Source organism: Zonotrichia leucophrys, unplaced genomic scaffold, assembly GCF_028769735.1.
Source record: "Zonotrichia leucophrys gambelii isolate GWCS_2022_RI unplaced genomic scaffold, RI_Zleu_2.0 Scaffold_331_57234, whole genome shotgun sequence".
Classification (NCBI taxonomy): domain Eukaryota; kingdom Metazoa; phylum Chordata; class Aves; order Passeriformes; family Passerellidae; genus Zonotrichia; species Zonotrichia leucophrys.
The window spans coordinates 33589-51736 of record NW_026992536.1 but is presented as its reverse complement, the minus strand read 5'-3'; the positions used below and the strand labels follow the sequence as shown (position 1 = coordinate 51736).

The 18148-nt window shown below is 51.2% G+C and overlaps 1 long non-coding RNA gene across 1 annotated transcript; it reads left to right on the top strand.

Moving 5' to 3' along the window:
• Positions 1 to 12107: 12107 nt before the first annotated feature.
• On the top strand, positions 12108 to 17560 carry LOC135441532 (uncharacterized). The gene is made up of 3 exons (XR_010438500.1): positions 12108 to 12222; positions 16808 to 16877; positions 17486 to 17560. It is a non-coding gene; the product is annotated as an uncharacterized LOC135441532 (long non-coding RNA).
• Positions 17561 to 18148: the final 588 nt, after the last annotated feature.

Sequence of the window (18148 nt, the reverse complement as noted above, 5' to 3'; positions counted from 1 at the left end):
AGAGGCAGCTGCTGTTCCTCTGGGAAATTCAGGGGAGAAGCTGTGCTGCTATTCCAGAATCTCCATATTTTATCCAGTTAGGAATGCTTAGCTCTTCCCTCTGGGCGGAGCATCTCCCAATGGGATGCTGTAGTTCTTATGAGCCATGCAGTGACATTCAATAGCCTGTTATCAGCAGATGTCCCCCCAGGAGGGAGGAGTGGTTGTGGAAGTGATAAGGAAAACTGCCATACAGATAGCAAATAGAATCCATTTTGCCTTGCAATCTGGGACACTTGCAGAGAAAGACATCTTGGTAGAAGTGGAATGATTTCTGATTTGGGAATTCATTAAAAAAAAAGTGGGTCAGTTATTGGCCTGTGGTTTGTTCTCATCCAGAAAGATGTTCCAAAGTACTGCAATTTGGCATTAAAAACCAGGAACGTGCCTCTTCATCTGGATATTGCAATATCGACTGCAGAGCTATTTGTGCTCATTATGATAGGAAAACAACTGGAGATCTTTTCCCAATTTAACTCTTTCTTCCTGTCTCTGGGATTAGGCCTCCAACACCTGATGTTGGAGTCTTCTTTCCATAATCTGCTCCTTTGGAGCTGGGATGTGACAAATCAGTGGGAGGAGGGAGAGACCATTAAAACTGCAAACTCTTTTTATAGTCTCTGGATTTCCAGTGCTTAGAACTTGTCATGTTTTCAACTGTCTGAACAAATCCCACATTGCTTACTTTTTCCGTGGCAGAAAACATTCCTTTGGCCCTATTTTGGAACTGACCCTGGGAAACACCTCATTCCAGATGCTTTTTTGTTGGATTTGCTAAGAGATGCCAAGAAAATCAGCACACGGGGCAGCGATGAGAGAAAGGGAAGAAACAATTCCTTTCTTTGTCTTCCTTGTGGGAACTCTTCTCTAGAAGTTATGCTCCAGCCAGAGACTTCCCGGGCCAAGGGCTGATGGAAGCAATTCAGCTGAGGCATCTCCTCCCTGGTCTGTAGCCCTAGGGCTGAGAGGAGACATGGATGCCCCTTTTGCACCCCCTGGAATGGGGGATTCCTCCTGCCTCTGCCAGGTGCTCCTGATCCTGGCATAAGCCCTGGCCTGGCTGCTCCTGCTCTGAGCTCCCTGCCATGGGCATTGCTGGTGCGGGAGGGCAGGAGGGAGGGATTCAGTGCAAACCTGGGAGGTGCCAGTGGGCTCAGAGATTTGTGGAGGTGACAGTGACAGAGTGACACAGGGAGGTGCAGATGGACACAGGGACAAGCCAATACCTCTGGAAAAACTCTTGGAAATTTGGGGGACTTTGAGTGTAAAATACACATGAACACAGACACACAGACACAGAATACTGCAAAGCATTTCCCAGCTGTCTTAGGTTGGACATGGGGCGTGTATTCTATTCCTATCTGATGGGGCAGTTACCTTCTGTTAATTGGGCAGTTTTCTTTATCTCTTCCACAACCCATCCTCCCTCCCAGGAGATATCTTCGGTTAATGGGCCATTGAGTGCCACTGCAGGACTGATAAAATTCCATCATCCCATTGTGAGAAGCTCCGCCCAGAGTGAGGAGCCAAGCATTCCTACCTGGATATAATCAGAGGGCTGGAAGACCAGAGTCAGCCTTTTCCACTGGATTCCCGGAGGAAGACCAGGCCCAACACCACCACCACTGGATCTTCAGAGGAAAACTCCGCCCTCCTACAGGATCCCTGCTTCAACAGAGCCACACCTGTCACTGCAGGAGGAATACAGCCACCGTTTATTGGGACTGCCACCGCCACTGTAACCCACAGGGTGTCAGATCGTATTCTGAATCTGTCAGTGCTTTTTCTTTGTACTATTGCATTTATATTTTGATTTTCCTCCTATATAACTGTTATTCCTAATCCCATATCTTTTGCACTAGAGCCCCATAATTTCAAAATTATAAGAGTTTGGAAGGAGGGTGTTTACATTTTTCCATTTCAAGGGATGTTCTTGCCTTCCTTAGCAGACACCTGTCTATTCAAACCGAGACAATGCCCCCAGACACCCAGGCAGGTGAGAAGGAAGTCAGTGCCCCTTTCCCCCTCTCTCCTGCTCCGTCTCCCAGCCCAGCATGGCCCCCAGCTGCAGGACAATCCCGTTGCCAACGTCATCCTGCCGGGGATGCACTGGGGGAATCTCCTTCCCCTTCCCTGTGGTACAGAGGCAAACCTCATCCATTTCTTGTCTTTCCAATTGCAGGCAAGAAGCAGAGGATGGAGACCATGGAGGACAGATCCCCACAGCAGAACCTCATGGAAGAGGCCACTTTGAGCGGCTCTACTGTGCAGGAATCCAATGGAGAGGAAAAGTCCTAGAGATCCCAAGACAAGTGGCACCAAACTCAGCCTGGATTGCTCTGAGGAGGAAAGACCCACCCTGGGCCGGGAAGGTGGACAGAGCTTCAGCCAGGGCTCAGAGCTGGCAGTGCATGAGCAGCTTCACAATGGGGAGAATCCCTACAAGTGCTTGGAGTGTGGGAAGGTCTTCAGGTGCAGCTCTGAGCTCGTCACCCACCAACGCATCCACGCCAGGGAACGGCCCTATGCGTGCCTTGAGTGTCCGAAAATGTTTCACACCACTTCCACTCTCGTCAGGCACCAGCGGATTCACACAGAGGAGAGGCCCTGAGTGCGGGAAGGGCTTTAGAGAAAACATCAGCCTTGCTGCCCACTGGTGCATCCACACCAGGGTGAGGCCCTATGAGTGTCCCAAGTGTGGGAAGAGCTTCACCCAGAGCTCTCATTTGACCAAACACCAACAGAGGCACCAGTAAGGGAAGCCCTGCAAATGTCCCCACTGCAGAAAAAGCTTCTTGCACTGCTCCAGCTTCATCTTCCATTGGAGGATCCCCTTTGGGAAGAGCCCTGGCGATCCATGTTCCCTGTCATTAATGCTTGGAAGACACCTGTCCCTCTTCCTGGCCCTGCCAATGACATGATGTGGGTCCAAGAACATGAGGGTCTGGCCATGGTTGTGTCATTATATTCACTCCCATATCAGGTTTTTGCTAGGGGAAGGAAAGGGACTGTCTCTCTCCCTCCCCTGAGGAGAAGGGTGTCCTTTCCAGGCTGGAGTGAACATGTGGTTGGAAAGAGACCGTTAGTGGTGTTCTAGTTTTCCCTGTAAATAATTTTTCTGATCCTTTCTGATATCAGTGTTGTTGCTGTTCCTGTTTGTTCCTTATCTGGTTGCTTTTCCCAGTAAATTGTTCTTACCCCATGCTGGGATCTTTGCCTTTTGTGCTTTCCATGGGAGGCAGGAGGGCAGTGAGGGCAGTGCGGTTTTAGCAGGAGCAGGAAATGGGGAATCCCATCCCTGAACCCCAGCCCCTGGAAACCGAGCATCCCAGCTGGTCCCAGCCCTGGTGGCCGTGGCAGCAGCCTTGGGAGCGGGTCCCTGGCTGGGGCTGTGGGAACCTCTTCCCTCTGGTGCCCAGGGACAGGAGTGGAGGGAACAGCTGCAGCTGAGTCGGGGCAGGCTCAGGTTGGATGTCAGGAAAAGGTTTTTGCCCAGAGGCTGCTGGGGCCCTGCCCAGGCTCCCCAGGGAAGGGTCCCAGCTCCAGGGCTGCCTGAGCTGCATCAGCGTTTGGACAGCGCTGCCAGGGCCAGCTGGCATTGTTGGGGTGTCCTGTGCAGGGCCAGCAGTTGGACTGGAGGATCCTGATGGGTCCCTCCCAGCTCAGCCAATTCTGTGGTTCTGGGATCCCATGAGCCTGGGGATGGGACTGCCAATGGTTGCCATGGCAACGGGCTCTGGATGTAGGCCTGAGCTGGTGTCCATGGCAACCACCCCTGGCATGGGGTCTCCATGGAGCTGCCAAGGGACAGAGCATAGCAACAGGGGTCTGGTGATGGTTGCCATGGAAACTGACCATAGCAACAGGGGGCTGGTGATGGTTGCCATGGAAACTGTGCAGAGCAATGGGTTCTGGTGATGGGTGCCTGCTAAGGAACTGAGTTGCCACAGACACTCAGAGGGGTTCCATGGGAGGCGCCCTGATTTTTTAAGATTTTCTAAGATATTGACATTCTTGTAGCGAACTTTCTCACACACTTCCTGCAAATAACTCATTGTTTTGCATTCCTTTATGGAGGAGGAGAAAGTTGATGGACTCTTGGTTTGTCCAGTGCCATTGGAGAGGTGGCACTGTCACCCTCCAATCCACTGTCACTCTTGGGAAACTATAAATGTTGGAGTCAGAAAATTAACTTTCCTTTTTTTTTCACCATGAGAACAGCGATGTGTGCTTGTGTTCTTTCGTGTCCTATAGCAACACATGGGGATATTCCAAGAGTCTCCAGGCCGTTCAAGAGCTGCAATGTCCCACGCAGAGATAGGAGCTCCATGGAGACCTCCCAGGGCTTTCTGGGGATGGTAAAGAGCCCTGTGCTCAGAGGCAGTCACAGCCATTCCATGGTGACATCCCAGGGCACCTTGGGCTGCAAAGGCACCAATCTGTCACAGGCACTCACGGGGGCTCCACGGTGACATCCCAGGAGTCCCCAGGCTGCCAAAGACCCAGAATGTCTCAGACACTCACAGGGGTTCCTGTCATGGGCAGAGTGGGAGCTGCAGGCAAAAGCTTTGTTTCTTTCTTGAAGAAACACGTGCTGAGTCATGGGATGGAGAAATGACACCCAGCAGCCACCATAGAACCCATAAAACACTCCAGAACCCATAGACTTCTAAAATTTCTTCTCAGAGAGGAGACTGGGAGTGGCTGGATCCAATCCCAGCCCCAGACATTGACAAAGGGGCAAAAGATTGGACAGGGGGAATTGAACTTGTCCCACAGGATTAATGATGGAATACCTGAGAGATTTCTAGAAATACAGCTCTGATTGATTCTGATCATGCTTAGACAGAAAGGTCTTGATCAGAGTTATTTCCTCCACAGCATTGGAGCTCTAACAATTAGAATATTCTGCTCTAGGCAGCAATTTTGAAGTCAACAGGGCCTTGCTGAAGTTGCTGCAGCCCATTGCAGGCAGAGCCTCCTGCTCTAGCAGGAACTGCCTTTCCTGTGTCATGAGCAGGGCAGGTCCCGCTGCAGGAAAAGCCCCAGGCCAGCCCCAGCACAGGGAAGGGCTCGGGCACAAGGGCAGAGTGCCGTGCTGGGAGCTGTGCCAGGGAGAGCCTGAGGCACCAAAGGCCCCTTGGCAGCAGCAGCTGCTTGCAGGCCATGGCCAGAAGGCTCCCTTTGTAGCCTGGCCTGGTGGCCACCACTGCAGAGCTGCTGCCTCAGGGCTCATTCCTGGCTGGGCTCTGAAAAGCCACTTCTGCTCCAGGAGCCTGACTGGGAAGCCATTGGCCCCAGCACCTCGGGGACAAGATATTAATGACAAAACTCTTCATGCCAGCAGAGCCAAGGCAGGGGCAGAGGAAAGGGCAGAGCCAGGCCCAGGGGACAGGGCTGCCATGGTGATGGCTGTGAGGCCACTGCCTCTGCAGCAGCCTGGCTGCCCTCAGCAGACATTCTGGCCAGAAGCGTTGTGAGGGCACCCAGCACATCAGAGAACCCGCACTAAGAGAATTCTGTTCTTGGGGTGGGGAAGGTTTCACTGGGTCAGGCTGCACAAAGCTCCTGCTCTTGGACAATTCCTGGGATAGGGCATCCTATTCTCTAGAAAAACAGCTGCAGTTTCATGCCACTTTCACAATTGTAGAATATTTCTTCCTTCTAACAAATGTAAATCCACCCTCATTCAGTTTAAAGATATTGACCCTTTTTCTGTCATGGCAAGATTTGGGAGAAAATAACTTTGACCACAATTTTTCCATTTTCACGGACCTTATTTTTTTTCCAAAAATCTCCCAGGATGGGGTTTTGGAGGCCTCATCACAAAACCAGCAGGGGGAGTCTGCAGGCTCTGGGCTCAGTGGTGTGGAGACTGAGGACAGAACAGGAGTAGCCTGGGAGAGATGGAAGGGTGGTTTCAGAGGGGCAGAAGCTTTTCTTCATAGTGGGAATGAGCCTGAAGAAGACATAATAGCACCAAGAGCAGCTGGGGAGGTGCAGAAAGGAATTTCCCTACCAGGGCAGGGCTGTGGTGCAACACGTCCCCAGCAGTAGCCTGGAGCAACCCAAGGCTCTGTGTGGGCAGGCAGAGGCAGGCAGGAGGCAGAGCTGTCAGCTAAGGAAGGGCCCAGCCAGGTGGGACAGCCGGGGGATGCCAACAGCCTGCAGGGACAGAGGCGCAGGGCAGGGACAGCCTGGGCTGCACAGGGCACAGGGATGGGCAGCAGCTGCAAGACAGCCCTGCCAGAGCCAACTTGGGCAGCACTTTGGCCATGGCTGCTGGCCCTGGGCCTGAGGCCATGTGAGAGTCTGTCCAAAATATCCTTCATTTTTGCCTCAAGGTTGCCATGAAGAGAGACCACCGAAAAATTAAAAACTGCTGAACCAGTGGGGAGGGAAAATCACGTGCCTCTTAGCTCACTGTTTCCAGAGGTGTTGTTTGCTATACGCAACACTGAACTTGAAGGAGCACCCTGCCCTTTTTCCTGAACAATGGTCCTGGAATTTCTCCCTGCCTCCTGGCCTGGCTGGTTTGAGCTTTAGCGTGGTCCTCCTCCAAGAGAAGACCCCTCTAGCCCGTTCTCAACCATCGTGATAGACAAGTAGAGATGTAGGCCTCTTCATCAAGGACCTGAGACATGAAACCCCTGTGTGAGAAGGCTCCCTCTCACCTTCTTCCAGAGACTGGGACTGAAACCCTCCCAACTCGGGGGAGCTGTGCAGAGGGCAGGGAGGAAAGCTGCCCAGAGCAAGCACAGGTGCAGGCAGTGGGCCGTGAAAACAATGGTTCTCACTTGCTGCCTGGCTCGACTTTGTGCACCCCTGAACAAATACTATTCTTTCCCCCTGAAGACCTTTGTTTCGGTTGTGAAATTCATTCCCCCTTCCCCCAATGAAAAATAGTATAACTTGGGGTCCAGATGAACTGTGCCTCCAAAATCTCCCCCGACGTGGCCTGCCAGACTCCATCGGCTGGATCCCGAAGGATAACACAGCCTCACATTTGGTAGCTATAACCCACCCCTCCTCTTCCTCCCTCTTTTCCTTATTGTCTCCTTTGTTCCCCCAGTTCCCCTCACCAATGCATTTCTGTTGTGGTTATTTCAAGAAAATTGCACTTGTTGATTGTTACTGCAAATCCTCTGTGCCATGTTGGTTTTTTTTGCACCCTGAGATCACCCCTATGAACCATCACATCATCCATTCACTAGGACAGATCATGACAAATGGTCTCCATGATTCCATGGGGCCTTGCAATGTCACAATGATCTCCATGGATCCATGGTGCCCCTCAGGATCACAACGACCCTTTGGCTCCATGAGGCCCTGAAATGCAGCAATGGTCTCTTGGTTCCACAAAGCCCTGCTGCTTCACACTGGCCCCTTGGGACCATGCAGCCCAACAGAGCCGCAATGATGTCCTTGTTTCCACGAGGCCCCACAGTGTCACAATGGCCCCATGGATCCATGGTACTCACAGTGCCTCAATGATCTCCTTGGTTCCACAAGTTCCTACAGTGTAACAGGCTTCACAAGGGCCTGCAGTGTCACCATGGCCCATTGGCTCCACAACCCCCCGCAGTGTCACAATGGTCTCCATAGGAAGAAAACAAGTGAGCCCCAATGGTGCAGGGGCAGAGGAGAGGCAGTCACCAGAGGCCAAGGCTAGCCAGACTTTACTGTATTAGCAGATTTTATCCGAGAGCAACCCTTGGATATAGGGAATTTTAGAGGTGGAATCCTAATTTCTGCCATGGGAGGCTAGACAAGAAAGACAGTTCTTTTCCATAGGAATAAAAGCATAGAGCCCCGGTGCCTCATGGTCAGATGGGAAGTGGCCCTTGGCATGGCTAATTCAGTGGGACTTGTCAGACAGCCCACAGGAGGCCAAACCAGGCAGACCTGTTCCATGTTCCCCTCATTTCATGGAGTCCCATACTGTCACAATGGTCCCCTTGATTCCATGAGGTCTTGCAATGTCACAATGGTTTCTTGGTTTCATGAAGCCCACATGCCTCCATGCAGTCCTGCTGTGTCACATTGGCCCCTTGTTTCTATGGGCCCCACAGTTTGATCACTGACCCTTGCTTCTATAGGGCCTCTGAGTTGCACAATATTCTCCTTGATTTCATGAGGTTACATAGTCTCACCGTGGTGTCCTTGGACCCACATTGTCACAACTGACCCATGGTTTCATGAGGTTCCGTAGTGTCACCCTGGTCGCTGTCAGAGGCTGGATGAGATCGATGTCCCGAGACACCTTGGGATGCTCGGAATGCCTGTGTGGGGCCAGGGCCGGGTCAGGCCTTGGTTTGTGGTGGGACAGAGCCCCGCCCCCAGCCCTGGCCTGGCAGAGCTGTCAATCACACAGGAGGGGGTGATGTTAACCCAGCTCTGATTAGCCCAGCTGTTAATCAATCAATCACACACTAGCAGCTGGTGCTACCCTGGCTCTGACTGGACAAGCAACTGGCAGTCCCACCCCAGGGGCGGGCCCATGAGGGCCCAGGGCCTTAAAAGCCGGAGCACGAGGCCAGCCCAGGGTGTGGGTCCTGCCTGTTTCTGGGGTTTCTGTGTTAGTGATGCTGGAACCTGAGCAGTTGGTACCTATGTGCATGTCCTTGTCCTTCTATGGATCTTCTGTCTTTCTGTTGTTTGATATTTCTTTTTCTAATCCTACTTACCTGGAACCTTTTTGGGTAACTTAACATCTTAAGGGATAAAGGTTTTTAGATTAAATTTGCTAAGTTATTGAATTTAATGCTATGATAAGGGTTTCATATTGAAGTGGATGTTGTATTAAACCCTTTGTCTATATTTTGCTAGTAAAATTTTGGGTCCTTTTGACATCTTAGCTCCATTGATCAGATCATGGTGCTGGTGTCAGTGAGGCTGTGGGTTCAATCCTGTGTGGGCCATTCACTTATGAGCTGGACTTGATGATCCTTCTGTGTCCCTTCCTATCAAGAATATTCTTTGCATCTCACCATGTTGATAATATCTGGTTGGTGTTTCTCCTGTGCACCAAATCCCAGTCAAGGAACCTTTGGTTACCCCCAGCATTTCAGTGATCTGGGGTGTTGCAGCCCTGCAGGCTCACAATGGCCTCTGGTTTCCATGAGGCCCCACAGTGTCCCACTGGCCCCTCGGTTCCCTGAGAATCTGGAGCGTCACACAGGTTTATGGCATTTGTCCTTGCTGCCCCTCACATCCCCCTGGCCCCCAAACAGCCCTGCGCCAGCCCTGAGGGACAGGCCCTGCTGGCCCAGGCTGGTCTCAGGGCTTGGCCTTTCTGCTTCCCCCAACCAGCCCAGGGCTTGCTCAGCACTGCAGTTCCCTGCTCAGAGCCTTGGGCTCTCTGCAATCCTGGCCTCAAGGATCTGCTCTCAGCAGTCCCTGGGCAGCCTTTGGCACTCCCTGCCCTCAGTGGGGCCCAGCCATGCTCCAAGGCACTTGGAGTTTTGCTGCTGACTCCTTGAGCAGCTTCTTCATCCTTCTCTCAGTGCCTGGGGGTCATGGACTCAGCCACAAATCCACCATGGCGATCATGAAAATACAGAAAGCCCTCGGGAGCTCTTTGTCTCCCTTCCATTGTCTTTGAGTCTCCAGGGCTTGCGCAGTGATTGGAGTCAGTTTGGAGTTCTGTTCAGGAGGAAGATTTCAAAGTGCACCTCATGATTTTTAGTTTTTTAATCATGAGTATTGTTTTTTATTTTTCAGTTCATTGAAGAGCTGATAGACGTATTCCCCAAGTGATCTTGATGCTGAATGTCTCCTTAGGAGGTCTGGGCACAGAGAAGAATGACACCCTTGCAAGCTGACTCTGTTTGGACAACATGCTCCTCATCCCCAGCCTCACCATGTCTGACATCATCCACCTGCAACTAACATCCAAAAATATAAAAAAAAAAAATGCAATTTATTATTTATTTTTCATATTTTTCAATTAAATTTATTTATTGTATTTATTTCTTATTTGTAATAATAGTTGTTTCATTTTATTACCTAATTTTATATTTATATCAAAAATCTCTGCGTGTTTAGCAACCAATAAAATTAATGGTAACTGGTTCTAAGTATCACAATTGCCTTCATTCACTAATTCACGTCTATTAGTTATTAATTTTTACCCTCTTTCTGCTACTTTGCCTTATCTTTAGTTGTTTTGTAATCTTTTTAATCATGTTTTTTCTCACGCGTGGTTCAAGGGGGCACTTGGGCTTACATGGAAAGAATTTTAGGGCACATTTGGGGCAGTTGTGGGTCTGGGGAAGGAATTCAGAGAGAACTTGAGCATCGGGAGAACACTTGGGGGAGCCGGGTGGGAAACGGGAGGGGCGGGGGAGGCACACAGGGATTCTGAGGGACAATTCGGGGTCCAGGGGACCCCTTGGGGATGCAGGGGGGCCCTTGGAGGTCAGGGAGGGGAATTTGGGGCCCTTCGGGGTCCGGGCGGGCCCTTGAGGGGCTCTAACGGGGCTCTCTGGGCGCGGGGGTCAAGGCAGAGCGCTAACGGCGCCCTGCAGAGCGCGGGGCCTGACGGGAAATGAAGTCTCGGCTGCATTCAAACGCCATGAGCGCCGCGGAGCATGATGGGAGCCGTAGTCCCGAAAGTAGCTCCACTGCAGCACTTGGGGGGTCCGAGGAGCCAGTTGTGGGTGCGGGCGGCCACTTCGGGTCCTCAGGGGGCACCTGCGAGGAACCTGTAGTGCTGGGAAGCCCTTGGGGGACACCTAGAGAGTCGTTATAGATCCCTTTGGGGCATGGAACATGACGGGACTTGTACGGCTGGAACGGGTTATGTCGGGGCTCTGGGGTCGCAGGGCATATTGGAGATGGTGGTCCGGCCATAAAGACGCTCTACGGTGCGCAGAGCATCACGGGAGATGAAGTCTCGGCTGCACTGGCGCTCAGTGGATGCCGCGGTGCATGATGGGAGCTGGAGTCCCGAAAGGAACCATTGCTCGCTGTCATCCTCACCAGCCCACTCCATCATTCCAGAGGCTGGTCCATCACAGGGATGTCCTAAATCCACTCGGTGCCTGCTTCTTCCCCGGTGTCTGTAAGGTTGCTTTGGCAATGAGTACCACACTCTGATTAAATTCTTTCATGGGGCACCTGTGCCCATAGCACCCATTTCCAAGCTCAGGACAGTGTCCCAGGCAGTGACATGGGACACAGGGTTTGTCTGCAGTCATCCAGCGGTTGTTCTCGCCACCACGGGCACACAGCACTTGTCGTGGTGGGTTTGGGGTATAGTCAGTCTGCCAGGACTCCCCACACTTATATTCCAGCCCTCAGGAGCAAAATCCTCCCCAAAAAGGTTTTTTATTTGGGAGGTCAAAAACTCCTTATTTGATATTTCTGAGCCCAAATCCTCCCTAAATGAGTGTTTCTTAGCTCCCTAAACTGGTATTTCAGACACCAAAATATCCTTAAATTGATGTTTCTCGGCCCGAAATCTCTCTAAATTGCTGCTTCTGAGCTAAAAATAGCCCTAAATTGCTTTCGCTGTGAGACCGAAACTCCTACTTCTAAATAATTTGGGTGCTTCTTCCAGAGACAGCCAAATAGATTTGCCTCTAAAAAATTAGTGCTTTACGCATGGAGACCTTCCCGGAGAGTGCTCCACACTTTTAATGTGAGTTTTTCTTTTCTCGCAAACGCTGAGACTCGAGTCCTACCCAGCAAAGCCTCCCAAAATCAGTGTTCTGGAGCCCCAAAGCCCACAGAATTGCTCATTCTCGGCCCCAAAGCTCCTGAGCTCACTGTTCTGGCCCCGAAGCTGCTGACACAGGGGTTTCTAAGCCATGAAGTTCCCAGATCAGTGTTCCAGAGCCCTGGCGCCCCTCGCTCACGCCCTGTGCCCGGTGCGCCATCAGCCCGCGGGGTTCATCCCAGCCAGGGAGGCTCCGGGAGCGATGGGCGGGGAGCGCTGGCTGCGCCCATTTCCCACCCCCAGCCAAGGAACCGCTCCCTGACCGGAGCGGGGAAACCTCATTTAGGGGAAATCGGTGTAAAACCGGGAAAGGAGCCTCGGGGAGAGAGGGAGGAGCGCGTGGGGCCGGGAACGGGGTGAGCACAGTGAGCTAGTGAGCTCTATATATCCCTGTATATATTCCTTTTTTAAGCAGTGCTCGCACCCCAGCGCGGAGCGGCTCCTTCCCAGACCTGTCCCAGGTAAGCGCCTGCCCCTTGCTCCCGGGTTTCCTCAGGGCTTGCTCCTTCTGCTCCCAAAATTGATGTTTCTCAGCCCAAAAGTTCCCTAAATCGCTGTTTTGGAGCTCCAAAGCTCCCTAAATAGGGACTACACAGCCCAAAATCGGCTTAAATTGTTTTTTTGGAGCCCAAAGCTCTCAAAATTGTTCTTTTTGCTTTGAAAATATCCCCAAATCACTCTCCCTGATTCCCAAAGCTCCCAACATGATTTTTTCTCAGCCTTGAACTCCCCAAATCAGGGTTTCATAGGCCTGTGTGTCCCTAAATTGGTGTTTAAGAGCCCCAATGCTCCCTAAATCGGTATTTCTGAACCCAAATGGTGTTTCAGGTCCCAAAAACGTCACCAGATGGGTGAGCCCCAATGCTCCTGAGACTCCTGTATTCTCAGCTGTGAACGTCCCCAAATACCAATTTTTGAGGCCATAAGTGCCCTGAAATGGCATTACTGAGCCCCAAAGTATCCTCAATTGCTGATTTTGAGCCCCAAGTGTCTGGAGACTGAATTTCTGAGTCCTGAAGTTCATTAAATTGGTGTTCCTGAGCTCTGAAGCTCCCCAAGTTGCTTTTCCTGACCCGCAGAGCTTCCTGAGTTCCCTTCACCTGAGCTCCAGGTGAAAAGGCAGCGCTTGGGAGGTGGAGCACACGGGCCAGCAGCCAAGCAAGGCAGTAGCACCCGCGGCTGTGTGAGCAGGGGCCCAGCCAGGGGAAGGGCTGATCCCTGCCCAGCACATTGACACCACACCTGCCCAGCCACAGGGGGCTGTGACACTCAGGAACCACTGCCCTGGGGTAACTGGGGTGGCAATCCTCCTCCAGCTGTTCTTCAGTCCTGGTGGGATTTCCTAAAGAATATCAGTGTCTGCAACAACAGAAGTGTGACCCTGCCCAAACAGAGCTGTCTGCAGCAGAGCAATCTGCACAGTCTGCAGCCGCCCCTGTGGGCAAGGCCAGTGCAATCACTGTTGGCCATGCACAGCAGTGACACCCCCTCCTCTCAAGGCTTCCCAGGCAGTGACCGTCCCTGGGCTGGGCACTGCTGAGGGCCCTCAAGTGCTGAGTCCAGTTCTGCCAGAGGGGATTGAGTGGGAAAAGCTCCCTGGACCATCCTGGGGCCTTCACTGGCCTTTGCTGAGGCCTGAGGGAGCCCTGCTGCCCCCCAGGGCTTTCAGTGTCTTTGTCTCATCAAGGCCCAGCTGTGCTGCAGAGGGTGGGGGACCAGTCAGGAAGGGTTGGAGGGAGACCACAAAGTTAATATTTCATAGACTTCCCATTCAAAGTCGATTGTCCCTTCCTGCCCTCAGTCTACAGACACTAATCCAGTTCCTAATTCATTCCTGCATAGAGAAAAAAATTGCCAATTCAGGCCTTATTTATTTATTTAATGTTATTTTTGATCAATAGCAAAAATTGTTGCCATGACTCTTGCTACACATTAAATGGGAGAAAAGTAAAAAGTAAGTACCATGTTGATTAGGCCCAGCCTGGATGCCATAAATACATTATGGCCAAATGTTTGTTTCTTTGATCTTGGGGGATCAGGAAATATTTGTAGTCTGAATATATAATAAATAACTACTTCATGGAGTGAGTACAACTTAAAAATATAAAATATAAATATTAAAACAATAGCTCACCTTAGCACCCCAGAAAAAGCATAATGAGATTTCACCACCACTCATACAATGCTCCTGGATTTAACTCAGATGCTGGTATTAATGTTGTATTAGACTCAATGCATAACTCAAAATGTCTAATTTATTGGGCCTCTGTTGGCAGACCAGACTCTGTTGGTCTCTGGGCAAGAGACATCACTGACAATGCAGAAGAGAGAGCTTTTTGTGAGTTTTTTTGTTTTCTTTTGGCTTGGTTTTTTTGTTGTTGTTGGTTTTGTTTGTTTACCTTTCTCCTCTCTCCCTGCAGCGCCTCATTTTCTTTTCCTTTATCCTCTCCTCTTCTGTCTTTCCTCCTTCATTTTCTTTTTCCACCTCAAAGCTTCCACTTTGGCTCAGGATTGCAGCTCTGGCCCTGCCTAAAATAATTCTCCTGTCTAAAGCAGTTGTCAGGGCTCCTTCCAAATATGAGAGACAGAGAGGACAATGTGTCTCTGTCTGTGAGAAGTGGGCTGACCCATCCCTGGAAGCACAACCATCTTTCCATGAGCGGTGATCTGAGCTAATGTCTGTGCTCATCAGTGATCAATGGCAGAGGCACATCCAGGACAGCTCCACGTGCACATCATCTACTCATTGTTCCTGTTTGAGAAGCCATCACGCTATTGCTCTGCTTTAGGAGAAAACTCCTCAAACTCTGAGCATTTTTTGCCATTTATATGCTTTCCCTCCTTTCAGACCAGAGCAAAACAGCAAAATGTAGTGGGAGGAGATGGAGCAGGGTTCATTCCTGGGAAATCATCCCTGGCATTTCCTGTCTGATCCCTTCAGTTAGACCCGTGGGACAGCCATGGGCCCTGGGGCTGTGACTTCTCTTGGGTCCCTGCTGGCATTTCTCTATTTCTCATCCTCCCCTCTTTTCCTCACCTGGGTCTATCCTCTCCTTGAACACCAGGAAAGCTTTCTGGACATGCAGCAGCTTTTGGCAAGGGCTTCCTTAATTCAGTCCAGGTCCTCCTTCTCTGGAATGTGGCCAAAGAAAACAGAAAGTCCCAAGGAGCAGACAGCCCAGGGAAATGGAGTACAAGGAAGAGTGAGAGCAGAGCACAGCAGCGAGCTGTGCCCTGAGCAGACCTTTCCTCACTCCTGAGCAGACCCTGTTTCTGCCTTCACCTCGTCCCTGCTGCTCTGATGGATGTGCTCAGAAGGGACAGGCAGCTTTGTTGGAAGGGTCAGCAGGGCCCTGCTTTCTGCAGCCAGCTGTGCAGAAGAGGATATTTAGGAAACTTCCCAGTCTCACCCTTCCCAAGGCTCTCTGGCCATCACACTCCAGCCACCAGAGGTGTTCAGTGTTGGGAAGAGCCCCTTCACAGCAGTGGCTGCAGTGCCCCAATGGGCCCTGCGTGACTCCCCACACCCAGCCCCTGTGTCCTCCCTGGTTCCAGCCCAGGTTTACCAGAGCAGTCTCAGCTGTCTGATTCCATAAAGCCATTTAATCCCAGTGCAGTGACACAGGAACAGCCTGAGCTGTTCCTCCAAGCCCTTCAGTTTTATCCCCTCAGTCTGCATGCCCAAGGCGCGAGTCTGGCTCTTCCTCCTGGGCCCTCAGCTCCTGCTGGGTCTCTCAGTGCCCCTTCCCCAGCGGTGCCACCACTCTTGGTGCCCTTTGTTGGGCTCTGTTGGCAGTTCATGAGCTCTTGTCTCAGGCTCCCACCTGGAGCTCGGCTTGCATCAGGCACTGCAGCTGCCCCAGCCACCCGCACCAGGTGTGTTCACAGCCAGGAGAGGGGAGCGTGGGAGTGAGGTGCTTTCAGTTTTGTCTTTGTTACCCGGCTTGCTGCTCTATTGGGAATTGCTGAGAAGGCAAAGCAATTGACCCCAAGTCGAGTCTGGTTTGCCCATGGTGGCAGCTGCAGAGGGATGTCCCAGGCTTTATGTGAGCTCTTCAGTTTTATTTTTTCCTCCTGTCCAGTTGAGGAGGGGAAGTGAGAGAAGTTTGATGGACATTTGGCAGCCAGCCTGTAAATATTCTCAGTTCAGTCAAAGAATGAACAGAGACAATTTCTCACAAACTGAACCTAACAATCCTAGAAAAAAAGAATCAGACAATTATTATCTCTCTTTCTATAACCATTGTTTATAAAAATGGTTTGCTAGAGTGTACTATTCATAGTGCATCAATAGTGTGAGAGGTTTTCACCTTAAGACCAATCAGGTCTTAGGTCCACTACTGTTCCTATATGAACTGTATATTTCTTAATACTGTACACAAATAATAAAGTGTCTTTCATGCGTTCTGCATCATGGAATCAGTGGCAATTACTCTATGGTCGGGACACCTCCTGCGTCGACTCCAGCCAAGGTCACTTGTCCTTTCACCATAGATTTCTTCATAGCTAGTCAGGATTTGAGTCTGAAGGAATGGAAAATGGTCCCTTGCCTCTGAGGAAAATATGTCTGGGATTGAACACCAGGTTCTGCACTCTGCAAAAGCAGAAGGTCTTAATTTTTACCAAGGAAGATGAAGTGTGTGTCTGTGAGAATTCTCAGAGCTCCAGGGCAGACAAGATGGGTTAGGGACCAGCTGGGAGTGCAACAGAACATCTTATCAACTGCCTTATCTTCTCTAGTGCTGAGATGTTGCTCACCACAGAGATTTTGCCCCTCTTTTCCCTTGCATTGCAGAGTGAACGTAGAGAAAATGATACGGGCGGCCACAAGCAAGGACTGAATATCTTGGAAAGAGCTGTATTCTGTTTGGACAGTGATGGAAGGGAAAATCAGTAAATTAAAAAACCCTGAGTAGATCAGAGGTTTGAGTAGTATATTTTGAGGGATCCATGTGTCACAAAAAAGCTCTTAAATGCATTTTTTAAAACCTAAGGGGAAATATGGTAGTGAAGCTTCCGCTTGTTCATTTTTCCTTTTCTTTTCAGGTGAACCTAATGGCCACAAAAAAAGGGAGTTCATGGCAGCATGACCAAGGAGGCCAATTTGTGTTCATAAGTAAGTGTGGACTCATGGATCCCATGGCTCTTGCCTGTGCCCATCCTTGGGAACCTTGGATGGGATGTGTTATCCCTGAGAGAAGTGAGGCCAATGGAGATCTCTCCCCTGAGCACTTTGCCTGCAGAACCCCTTCCAGAGCCCAGCAGAAGGCCTGGCCTTTGGGCTGGGATCAGTTTGGTCAGAGGGGTGACCTCCTTTGACCAGAGACACATCCTACTCTAGCAGGTGATATTGCTGAGCAGGGCTTTGAGGGTCAGGCTGAAATGAATGTGCCAAGGGACAGTGAAGGGGCCTGGGAGGTTCCTCTCCACTCCTGGTGTGAGGCAGAGTCGTCTCACCCTCTCGTGGGTGGCTGTGCTCTGGTGGGACTGAGGCACCTGTGTGGTGCCTGAGTGCTGTGGCAGCTGAGGCAGCTCCCTGGCCCAGGAGAGCCTCAGTGGGCCCGAGGGTCAGGAAACCCCCAGCACTGCTGTGGGGCTCCTGGGCCAGCTGTGGGATGTGTTCTGCCCCAGAACCTGCTCAGTGCAGTCCTGGAGTTCCTTGGGGAAAGGTCCTTGTTAAATATCCTGTCTTTGATTTTATTTTCATGTGCACCTGATGTCCAGTGTCTGTGGCTGCTGGCTGTCTGGCTCAGAAAGGTGTAGAAGCGCTATTCACAGAGCTAAGTGTGCTGGATCCCATTGCTTGTGTCTGTGGCCATCCTGGGAACCCTTGGGATGGGATGGGATGTGTTATCCCTGGGAGAAGTGAGGCCAGTGGAGATCTCTCCCCTGAGCATGTTGCCTGCAGAACCCCTTCCAGAGCCCAGCAGAAGGCCTGGCCTTTGGGCTGGGATCAGTTTGGTCAGAGGGGTGACCTCCTTTGACCAGGGACATGTTCTACTCTAGCAGGGGTGTTCCTCACAGTTGGTAATGGTTTCAAAGACACAGCACATCCCTTCTGGGATTTCCTTTCCTTTCTTTGAGCACTAAAGGAGGAATCTCACCCTGGGATTAGCTACAGGGACAAAAGTCAGAAGCCTTTCTGTGCAGGTGAGTGCCAGTCCTTGTCCACACTACCAGGAAACGGAACCCTGCCAAGCAGGAAGGAGATCAAGAGCTCTGTCCTGCATGAGGGCCCAGTGCAGTCAGATTGAGCATTCCCACCTGTCCATAAATTCCCATTTCCAAAGGCCTCCAGCCAGTCCTTTGTTACATTGCCCATCCCTATGCAGATGCCCAGGATGCCAGGGTGCAGAGATGTCCCAGCAGGGGGTTTTTCCCAGCACA